The sequence below is a fragment of the Mytilus californianus genome, unplaced genomic scaffold (genome assembly GCF_021869535.1).
Source record: "Mytilus californianus isolate M0D057914Y unplaced genomic scaffold, xbMytCali1.0.p SCAF_8, whole genome shotgun sequence".
NCBI lineage: Eukaryota > Metazoa > Mollusca > Bivalvia > Mytilida > Mytilidae > Mytilus > Mytilus californianus.
In genome coordinates this window covers 39,321,761-39,334,159 of record NW_026262734.1, presented here as the reverse complement: position 1 = coordinate 39,334,159, position 12,399 = coordinate 39,321,761, and the positions used below count along the sequence as shown (strand labels likewise).

The following is a 12,399-nucleotide window of genomic DNA, read 5'->3' as shown; positions in this document are numbered from 1 at the left end:
GTCCCTGAAATGATTCAATTTAAGGTTAATTGATTATTACTCCAATTTGGTACATGATAAAGCCATAGGGTCTTTTGCAAACTGTTGGTTGACATATGACCTTGGAAAAAGTAAACCAAAAGTGACCTTGAGTGAACCGGAAGTAGTATTTTTTGCACTTATTTCATGGAAAAGTACCTAGAAACCATATATTTTTTTAATGATCATAGGTTAACCTATCATTTGAGACCGTAAGTGACATTTTATAAACCGGAAGTAGCATATTATATTCCTTATTACAGGCATAAGTATATACAAAATATATATTTTTGGAATCAGTGTGAATAAAACTATCATATGAGACCGGAAGTGACATTTTCTAAACCGGAAGATGGCAATTATCTCCCTTATTTCAGGCAAAAGTATATAGAAACCATTTATTTATTGAATCAGTATGAAGAAATCTATACTTTGACGCTATTAATAACTTTGAGTAAATCAGAAGTAGCTTCCTATCAATTATTTAGAAAATTGATGTGGAAAGACCTTCAATTGTTCTTTGAACAATTGGTTTTTAATTGTTTTAAATTTTGTAAAATTTGCAAAGAAAGAAAAATGGATATGAAAATGGCACAAGATAATGAATGTAAGCAATGTCATTAAAATCACCAAAAAATTCATTTTCAGCAGAAAACAATAAGGGATCGATGCAACCATTTAGCTTCAAAGGGGGAGGTATGGTTTTTTGTTTGACTGTCAGATTTTTTTCATGGAAGGCCGGGCTTCAACGCTATCAATCAAAATTATTTGGTCAAAATTTAACACTAGAAGGTATGGGGTAAATCTGGATTCAGAATATTTTTTTTTGTCCTCTGCTTGAACAGAATATTTTTTTTCTCATCAATTTGGGAATCGGAATATTTTTTTAAAGAAAATACCATACCCCCTCCTGCCTTTTGAAGTTCATTTTCCATCTGAACTTATTATCTTATTTTAGACAAAAACTATATATATGTAGGACATTCGTCCTGAACATGCATGAAATATTTGCCACTGGACGTTAAGCAACCAACAATCAATCAATATATAGGACATAGTCTTGGTATAAAGCTGGCATTTAAGGTAGCGCCTTCCTCATATTATCCTCATGTAAATAACAGCATATGGTGCTTAATATAATAATAGTTTGATCATGAGAGTGTCAGAAATATCGACACATCGAAGTGGCACATTTGCGTATTACAGCGGATTAAGTGGCACAAATTTGACATCTCATAGTCAAAGTTATGTTACATAACATAATTTAAATTCAGCATAGCTTCCCGAGAAGTTAAGAAAGAAAATTACGATTTTAATTTCCAGTGACCGATTTTTTTGGTCAACACCTAGACTTTGAAGACACATTTTGAGAGAAAAAATTAGTTTAATCCATAATTGAGTGGATCAATATATTTCTTATATACTCAAGAATGTTCACTTTAAAGCAAATTAGTTTTAATTCATGCAAAAAACTACAAATTCCAAAAAACGGGCTTCACTTTTTTTGGTAAAAAAATGCCCATATATGGTAATCACATGACTTCCATTGTTGCTTTAAGAAATGGGGTCAAACCGGGGTCAGCTTTCCGACTGTTATGGCAGACTGGCTCTTAATAGTATTTTTTGTGAATCTTTGGGATCGTCACAGTAGTTCAATCAATCAGCGAAATTCTAATTATTGGCATATCTATTTTTTGCATACCGGCTTAAATAGAAATTATAGAAAAATGGAATGCTGATAATAATAAACTCTTTTTACAGAAGATGGATTGGATCGGGGTTCTGTGTATTCACATTATTTGTATGACTCTCCTTACTTTTGAGAATTAGGGGAATTTGCGACCCAAATAGTTCACCAAAATTAATATTTTTATTGTATAGTAATAAGACACATGGTTAAGAGATAAAAAAAGACATCACATCATATCTGACTTTTCCAAAATGCCGCCAATTTCATTTTTTCCGCGAAATTAACGCAACTTCAGAATGGCGGGTTCTAGTATCAGTCACATTGTTGTTTTAGAAAGTAGCAACAACAGTCGTTTCTAAGGGCTTGCTTTCCGACTGTCTAGGCGAACGACAAGGTAAAAAGGCAGACTTGTATGCTCTATGGTATTTTATTTTCTAGATAAATGGAAAGGGAATTAAAAAAATATATATATTTAGTCTCCTCGCTTTGAATCATCAATAACAGGTATTGAAGTTAAGGTATGTACTATATACTTACGAATCGTTCGAATCAGTTGCGTAACACACACACAGCTTTTTACTTATTGATATATTGCGTGATATTATCCTATTCAGTGTTTCCTTTTTTTTATTTACAGCACAAATGGTTATCTGTTGACTGTTTACAACAGTATGAAATTTGCTAAAATGCTATACTGTGCTACTGTTTTGATATTCGGATGTATTATGCTGTCATCTGCTTGCAAACTTTCCCAACATACTATCCTGGGAGTAGAGAAAAAGTTGAAAGAAAGGATGCTAAAAATAAATATAGGAAAGATACTTAGAAAAAATATAGGCAAGATACTTATAAAAAAAGGTATGGAAATAATATAAAACTAGTTTAAGAAATTAACCAAAGTCTAAAAATATCATTTCGCGATACCAAGGACGTATATAAGATGTTAGTTATACGTCCTTGGCCACACCTGGGACATAATATATATGGTATAATAGTCCCAGGCCATACAAAAAAAAGTTGTTGTTGGTGGAAGATTTTTCTGGTGGTTATATCGGTTAACTTATTCAATCTTTTTATACTATTGTAGAGACACCGGTCTATTTTTTTTAATTAGACACTTGTCTACTTTTGAAGATTGTATGTTTTCTCTAAGTAAGTAAGTAATCTTTATTTAAAGTCGGGTTGCATATATACAAAATAACAATGAACATGAGCTCTTAAGAGCTCTTTAACCGACTCTCTGCTATATGTCTTTTTCTTTTGGTTATTGCGCGAACACCTGAGGGTTCACGTATATATATTTGAATAAGAAGATGTGGTATGAGTGCCAATGAGACAACTCTCCATCCAAGTCATAATTGGTTGTTTTTGTAGTCTAGTACTGTCTTTTCGGAATACATCTGGATTTTTTCTATGGCCACTTACCGTCCTACGTATTATGTAATTGATCTAATGAATCATATTCATTGGCGTTTTACCGCAAACACTTGTCTCTGAAAAAAATTCCCATTTACCTAAAATATAACACAAGGTACTTAACCCTCTTGCTGCCGGAGAGACACATGTGTCCACACCGACTGTGCCGGAGGGACACATATGTCCATGTTTTAATTTATGCAAACTTCTCCTCATTGCTGTGTCTTTTTCAAATAAAAGACCAAAGATTTAACAGTGTTATATTTTTCTTCAATGGGTCCCAAATGTAACGGTCATGTTGGCGTGACGTCATATATCAAATTACGTCATTGTTGGACATCTGACGTCACAGACGTCTAGCTGTCGTATTTTCTGGCACACAAAATGCAACCTTGAAAAACAACTGGCAACAAGAGGGTTAACTCGCATTTTTGAAAAATGACAATAGTATCAGAATTGAGATTATGGGTAATTTTTACTGTGGTATTACCGCTGCTATAGGCTTGGACTTAAGGATGTACTTAGGTCAGGTTTAGGAATTTTTGTCAGATGTTCGGACTCCTTGATTTTTTTCCTACGATACAACGTAAAATATTTTGCCCCATAACACCCATTTTTCTTTCAATAGCTCATGAAAGGTCATTTAAAAAAAATTAAGCAGATTCTAGATTTCTTTTCTTTCGATTTGAGACCAAAATAATGTAAAGCAAAATTTTGTCTTAAGGGACAATATTTCATAACTATGCATTATGAAATATTGTCCTCATCTATGAAAAAATGTCCAGAGAAGGACAAATTTCTATTGTGCAATTTTTGTCTGTATATAGACAATATTTCACAGATGAATACTATGAAATTTTGTCCTGTTAAAGGGATGTTATATTTTGTGTGTATTGAGACACTATTTCATAGACAGATTGTCATGAAATTTTGTCTCATGAAGAGGAGGTTATCAACATATATCATGTTGGATAATGATATCATTAAAGTGGTTTTTTTTTATTGATAATAACTGTTACAAATAAAGGTTTTTAACACATTAATATTTGAGTTACTCCTGTACCTCCAAAACGCTATTGCAAAAAGATTTGTCAATCTAGTATGTGAACATAAATTAGTGATTGTCAGTACATTACTGAATATATTCATATACATTATACAATTCTTTAATCTATTAACCATTCATAAAGTATCCATGCAAAAATGAAACTAGCTTATGTTAAAATAAATATGAGTTTGAAATATAAAATACTTACTTCACAAAATAATTTTAGATATTAATCTAAAAATGGACATGCTGCATGCCCATGTGTACTGTTTTTAATTTTGTAACAACTTGATTAAGAAATATTTTCATGAACAGTATTTCACAGTGAAAAATTGTCACGGACAGAATTTCACAGTGAAGTATTGTCATGGACAGAATCTCACAGAGAAATAATGTCATAGACAGAATTTCACAGTGAAATAATGTCATAGACAGAATTTCACAGTGAAATATTGTCATGGACACATAGTGAAATATTGTCCAAAATGAAGTGACAAAATTTCATGGACAAGGACACTATTTCATAATGAAATATTGTCCTGGACAGTATTTCATAATGAAATAGTGCCCGCGGACAATATTTTTTTATGAAATTTTGTCCGACGGACAATATTTCATGCATGCCATGGAGGACAATATTTTATTTTACAATAATACCAATGCAAATATAAAGTTAAAGTCCGAGTCAGCTTTTTGCCGCCGTTTAAAAAAAAATAAATATCTCGAAAAGGAGCTGCATAACCTATCAATATTTTTAGCTTATTTTGTTCCTTAACTAATGCTCTTCTGACTTATAGTATCAATTTTAAAATCTAGATTTTTTATATTTCACCTAAGTACATCTTTAACCAACAGCACACCATGCTGTCAAAAGGGGGATGAGCAAGGGCCTGAAAACAGTAATAACTAAGATTGAAATTGTTTTAAGATCTTCTTTTTTAAAAGCGCATACATTTTATTAAGGAAACACGATACCGAATGACGTTATGTCACGAGTTAACGTTCCTGCTGTTGTCGGACAAACATGAAATTGACGACAAACGTAAAACCTGATGTTTTGTTATAACTTAGAACGAGTTAAACAAACAATTTGCATTAGTCTGGTATAAAACAGTTGAAAGATAAATGTTTCTTTATTTCAAATTTACAAATACGTAGTATGTATCATATTCACAATTCTAATAATCTACATGTATGCGATCGAAATGAAAATAACAAAAACGAGAACAATAGCAAAAATCACACATATGTGAAAGTTTAAACAAAAACATAAAAAATACTTATAAATAGTCTTTTTTTATATAGATTAGACCGTTGGTTTTCCCGTTTGAATGGTTTTACACTAGTAATTTTTTGGGCCCTTTATAGCTTGCTGTTCGGTGTGAGCCTAGAGGCTCCGCGTTGAAGACCATACCTTGACCTATAATGTTTTTCTTTTATAAATTGTGACTTGGATGGAGAGTTGTCTCATTGGCACTCATACAACATCTTCCTATATCTATTTGTATTACATGATCGTGTAAAATGTTCGCAATATTTATCTTGTATCAATACCGTGTATAATAAAATCAAACTGCAAATTTGCGGGAATATGTGTGCTTTTTATATTGTGACGTACACTGCAAATCCCGTTAGACGTTTCAGTCATGCATACAGACAATACTTACAGATTGTATCTAAGAACTGCAGACAATACTTGCAGACTGTATCTAAGAACCTCAGACAATACTTACAGATTGTATATAAGAACCCCAGACAATACTTACAGACTGTATATAAGAACCTCAGACAATACTTACAGACTTATCTAAGAACTACAGACAATACTTACAGATTGTATCTAAGAACTACAGACAATACTTACAGACTTATCTATCTAAATGGCGGAAAAGCGGCACATGCATTCTAAAAAGGGCAAGTTCACTTGGAAAAAAAAGAAAAGTAGAAGATGACAAACCAGTAAAAACCAGTACTTTTGAAACACAAACTGATTCAGACTTTATTTTGTGGAATGAGGGCAGAAGAATTGTAGAGCTTGGGTATTTAACGGAACAGTTGTCTTGTTGTAAAAAATGTAAAAAGTCAACACTCAACCTGTCAGACTGTCTTGCAGAAGTACGATACGGATTCGGTAGCGTATTGAAGATAAAATGCCAGCAGTGTAAAACCGTCAATTGTGTTTACACGAGAAAACAACACAGAGATGAAAATAAAGAAAACAAAGGATTTGGAATATGGGATATTAATACCAAAAGTGCTCTAGGTAAGTCAAACAAAAAAAATTGTCCAAGATACTCACAGTCATACATGTAGATACTTTTTTGTCATTAATATTTCCTTCATTTCGTCCATGCATGAACTCAGTGAAGTAATAATAGAAAAAAATAATGTACATCTCCGTTTTATAATGATGTTGTAATTCTATTAAAACTTTCCTTTTTTAGAATCAAAATTAATAATTTTTTTTAAAAGAAACTGTCTGTTGACACTTTTTATAACCGCAACAAGTAATAATAATAACATTAGATGTATGTTTCATTATGATAATACGTTATTCTGATTGGCTAACTGCAATCTCGCGTTAATCAACTTCATTACACAATGAAATTTATCATTCATGATGACACGAGGTCCCACAATAAAGTGCACAGGTAAATTAAATAATAACTTGATAAAAATCGTGTTTTCATGATCCTAGCTAAAAATTGTAATTATAAGTATTGAATGCTTCTTTTTGTAACTTCATAGGGTTGTAAAAGCGTTGACCGTGCGCACATTTTTAGAATGAAGCGCGGAAGCGCTTCATACAAAATGGACTTCGGTCAACGCTTTTACACCCCAATGAAGTTACAAAAAGAAGTATTCAATTCTTAAATGAAAACCGGGCTAACCCAAACGTCGTGAACTCAGTTTACCAGGTGGTGATTGCCAGTAAATGTAATTACGGGATGTTCTATTGTTTTTGCCATATATTCTATAATATTTATTATTTGTTTCCAGCAATGATACATACTGGTATAGGACCTGAACACGTTGGATATTTCTTCTCAACCATGAATGTCCCTTCAATAACTGTAAAAGCACTAAAAAAAAACGAGAGCGACAAATAGGATCGACGATAGAGAAAAAGGCTGCTGACACTTGTAAACAAGGAATCGATGAGGAAATACAAATAACCAGGTAATCATGCACTGGACTAATACACAATGTATGTTAATGGGCCGGCTGTAATCCCGCCTCCGGGTGCTGGATTTTCTCTCCGTGTTGAAGGCCCATTAGTTGACTTCGGCTGTTTTCTGCTTTGGTTCAGTCGTTGTCTCTTTGACACATTCCCCATTTCCATTTTCAATTTTGATCATGTATATATATATGTGTGTAATAACAATGCTAGACAAGGGGATTTTATTAGCAGATTTAAAATGTATAGAAATTTACATGTAGCTACATCTCAAAATGTAAATCGTAATGATCCGTACTCGATTGAATTTCCGTTTTCTTTATATCATATTATACAAAATTGAACATGTATGTTCAGTGATAAAAATCTCGTTATTTATGTATTTCAATTATAGAAGGTCAACAGTACATGTACCATAGAAAACTCTACTGACAATGATGTGGACATTGAACGGTTACTTTCCGTCTCGTTTGATGGCGCTTGGCAGAAAAGGGGGAGTGGAAAATGTTATAATAGTAAAACAGGTAAGTTATTGAATTCTCAGATAAACTGCAGTGGTAAAAACCTAGCACAATTAACTATTCATTATGGCTAATTTTAGTCTTGTTTTTTCCATCTGTAATTTTCTTTTTAAAACTGTTATATAAAACATCGTATTTATGGTCTCGCATCGAGATGAAAGTTTCCTATAATGTTCACCTTGTCTGCATATCTGTCCGTCAATGATTTTTTTTTTCTGAGACAAGTGCTTGTGACCATCCACAAGAACTTGCGGTCATCCGATGTTCAGTACTTCAGTACTTTGATTTTATGAATGTTGTGACAACAATTCCTACCTTAAGCTTTGGATTTCCAAATATTTTGGCCTCGAGCATCACCGAAGAGACATTGATTGTCGAAATGCGCATTTGTTGTCGAATAAATGGTAGAGTTTATGTTATTATTTGTAACCTTAATTACTTATACATTAAGTTTGGTTGTATGTAGTCTGTATCTCTATAATGTGCTATAATGTATTGAATTTTTTAATCTGTTGTGAAACTACTTCATTTTCAATGCAAGGTACTTTGATGTTCATTTTTTTTCAGGACATGCTACGATGATTGGAGAAAAAACTGGTAAATGTTTAGACTTTGGGGTAAAATCAACAGATTGCAGAAAGTGTCTTTTTACAGATAAACAATCAGACCATGACTGTCGGGAGAACTATGCAGGAAGTGCACGATCTATGGAATCGGCAATAGCAGTAGATCTAGTTTATAATTTAATGAAAATGGGCTACAGAGTGAAATCAATAACCATGGATGAGGATTCAACTACTATATCACGACTTCATAAGTCAGTTAATCCAAATATAGTCAAACAGTCTGACAAGAATCACATAAAGAAAACCCTTTCAAACTCTCTTTATAAAATAAAGAAAGGCTATAAGGAGTTAAGCACAAGCGTAATCAGTTACTTTGTAAGGTGTGCCTCGTATGCCATTTCTCAAAACCAAGGTCACTCTGACGAATTGAAACAAAGCTTGCTTGCAATTGTCCCTCATGCATACGGTGATCACGATCGTTGTAAATCAGAGTGGTGCGGATTTCTGAAAAATCCAGAGACATACAAACATAATAGTTTACCAGGTGGGTTCGACATGTCAGGAGAACAGCTCCAAGATGACTTACTGAAGCTATTCCAACGATTTGTAGACAGATCGGATAGGCTAATACACATTGGTACCTCTCAGGCGAATGAGTCGCTGAATCATATAATTGCAATAAAAGCACCCAAAGCCAAACATTTTGGCGGATCAGAGTCCCTGAATTTCAGAGTAGCTGCCGGTGTGGCACACCTGAATTGTGGGCGAAAATATATAGTTGACGTAAGTACTTTAATTTATGTGTCATTATGTTTTGCGATTTTTTTTTGTCCCTTGAATAGGAAACAAAGAGAAGACTTAAAATACAAATTCTAATGTTATATAAATACTATGATAAAATAATGCCTAAATATGAAATATCCTTGACAATTTCTAAATCATTACCATCAAGTGTAAAATTTTGTTTGAGAATCTACCATTACCAAAAAAAAACAATTTTTGTTTTGGTTGGATTAACTAACCTTCAGTTTCCATATATCACAGTATTCATAAAATGTATTTAGCTGCTGTTGAAGATCTTGTGTAGTTTCAGAAAATAAAACAGCATCATCTGCATAAAGTAGTACACAAAGTATCAAGTAAATATTAATTTGTTCTTCTATTTCATTTGTCACTGTGTTTAAACCTATTACATCATTTCTATGAAAAATTTCTTCCAAGTCATTCAGATACAAAGAAAAAAGAAAAGGAGATAAATTTTCTCCTTGTTTAGAGGTTTTTGTCTTGTAAGGTAGAATAAATATATTTTTGTCGATTTAATAGATTAATTTAAAACATTGGATATCTTCCGAAGAAAGTACACAATATTAAAGAAGTGCAAAATAGCGTTTTATTGTTATATTATGTAATTTTATGATCATCAAATTTTCATTCAAATAAGCTTATGAATTTAACTTTTTATTTTATACAGGTAAACGAAAATCATGGAATTTCACCTGGAAAAGTAACGGTATCAAAAACAATAAAACTAGACGAGAAGGCTAAAAGAGATGCAGAAAAGAAAAAGTTACCGGATATCAAAAGGAAGAGAAAAAGTAAAAAGTCCGATTCATTTATTAACACTTTAACCAAAGAGACCAAAGAAGGTATAACTTACAAATCACTGATTGCCATGGGACCAGATGGGGATCATGGAGATATCGAAATAATCCCAGACCCAAGTGATTTAGAACTACCAACAAGAGTCGACATTGATAGTAGCGAGGAACTTTCTGTTGTCGTTTTCGACATTGAAACCACCGGATTTGGTAAGTTGACTATTAACACGATGATGTTTATTATTTAAATAACTTAACTGAAAAGGACATCGGACCTGAACGTCTTAAGTAATTGGAAACATTTCAGAATAAATTGCCATCTATTGAAGTTTCATTAGGGTATGAAAGCGTTGGCCAAATCGACTTGTCCTTTAGTTAATGTCATGTATATTTTAGGCCAATAGATAAATGCCTGTTGGCTTGATTAAAAAAAAAAGTGGTATGATTGCCAATGAGACAATTCACCACATGAGACCAAATGACACAGAATTTAACAACTATAGGTCACCGTACGGCCTTCAACAATGAGCAAAGCCCATACCACATAGTCAGCTATAAAAGGCCCCGAAAACCTTTTTATGGTAAAATCAACAGCCACTCATACAGTTATAAGCCCATATCAATTAATGTAAGACGCTGTGTTCTTTTGTAATATATTTCATTTGCAAAACACTAATTTCTGGTTCATCAAACTGACCCGATTACTATCGATTTATGAAAAAGAAACAATCATACGTTATAGCAATCAACATAATTATGATCATATGTATGCATTTATCACAGGATACGATTCCGAGATAGTTCAATTGTCAGCAGTTTGTAACAAAGGAGAGTTTGATAAGTACATTATTCCGACAAAACCGATTCATCCAAAAGCTACCGAAGTCACCCATCTTTTCAGTACAGGGACGCGTCTTTATTATGAAGGTCAGCAACTTGTGACAGAACCAAAGGAGAATGTTTTTAATAGTTTTATTGATTGGCTTCCGAAAAACTCATTACTGGTTGCAAATAATTGTAAACAATTCGATGCAAAAAAACTTGTATCCCAGATGCAGCCTTTAAATTCAACAATTTTACAAAACCTCAAAGACCGTATATTAGGATTTTCAGACACACTACCATTATTCCGTGTTAAATATCCGAAAAGAAAATCATATCCACAGAGCTCTCTTGCCAATGACATTCTTAAGACAACATATAATGCTCACAATGCGCTTGATGATGTAAAAATGTTAAAGGAGTTGATAGAGGTAGACAATGCAAAAGAACAACTTATTGAGAATAGTTTCGTTGTAAATGAAATAGAACGTCAATTGAAGATGTTTCACGCAAAGAAACATTTAATGGTCTCCTATAATGGGGTTATTAGAGAAAAGATTATGTCAAAAGCACTGTGCGATAGGGCAGCCGGAAGTGGACTTAGTTTTGATCATATCAAGTCTTCTTTTAGTAGAGCCGGACAAGACGGCCTTCGGAGTATTTTTGCTGAGAGGACTTCAAATGGGAAACCACGGATTAGTAATCAGAAGAAAATTATAAATCGTGTTAGCCAGTATTTATCTAATTGACAATATCCATTAAATTATATTTTTATACATAATTGCGTGTTATTTACTTGATACTTTTATGTTCCGTGAATTTCAGGAAATGAAAGACAACTAAAATGAGTCAATGTAAAACAACGTTATATTGTGTATTCCGTAACGTCAAATATTTTTGTCAATTTCTAAGCGTATGATCGGTCATCTTTGAAGCAATTTATCTGAAAAACAAGGATGGTGAAATATGTTTTTTTTATGTATGTATAGATTTGGTACACATTCCTGGATATTCTGTTAGTTTTTTAGTCTTTCTCCGTATATGAGAAAATAGACATCCATTGAAAAATCTAAAAAAGTAAGTCGATAAAAAGGCATTTTCCCTATATATCTATGTAAATTTGGCGCCAAAATTGACATTTACTTATCAAAATTACAAAAAAAACAAGAATGGTGACCCCCATTTTTTATTTCATATTCCGATGTAACTCGAATCAAAGAACAAGTGTGCCAAAAAATTTAGAAATCGGGAGATATGCCATTCGGTATCGTGTTACCTTAATAATATTATTATCAACAATAATAATATAGTATAAAATGCAATTATTAGTAACATATAATTCACATAATTTAGAAACTTAAATGAGCATTGAATACATTTTACTTAATGTCATGTATTCCATAGAGAATATCATATGGCTTTTTCAATAGACGTATTTACACTTGTATGCAAATTTGTCCGCCATTACGTAAAATCACACAGGTTCCCGTAAACTTTGACATCATAATGAAAAAGTGATTGTTGTCTGACGTCAAAAGGTGA

The 12,399-nt window shown here is 32.7% G+C and overlaps 1 long non-coding RNA gene across 2 annotated transcripts in view; it reads left to right on the top strand.

Annotated features, from left to right (window-relative positions):
* The first annotated feature begins 2,053 nt into the window (after window positions 1–2,053).
* The window catches only part of LOC127711201 (uncharacterized), a 221,135-nt gene continuing 210,789 nt past the window's right edge, over window positions 2,054–12,399 (top strand). Inside the window, exons 1-2 of one of the 2 annotated variants that reach the window (XR_007986585.1) lie at window positions 2,054–2,102; window positions 2,346–2,566. This is a non-coding gene — a long non-coding RNA (uncharacterized LOC127711201). The remainder of the gene's footprint in view (window positions 2,103–2,345; window positions 2,567–12,399) is intronic. The other variant, XR_007986587.1, reaches the window with a different exon arrangement.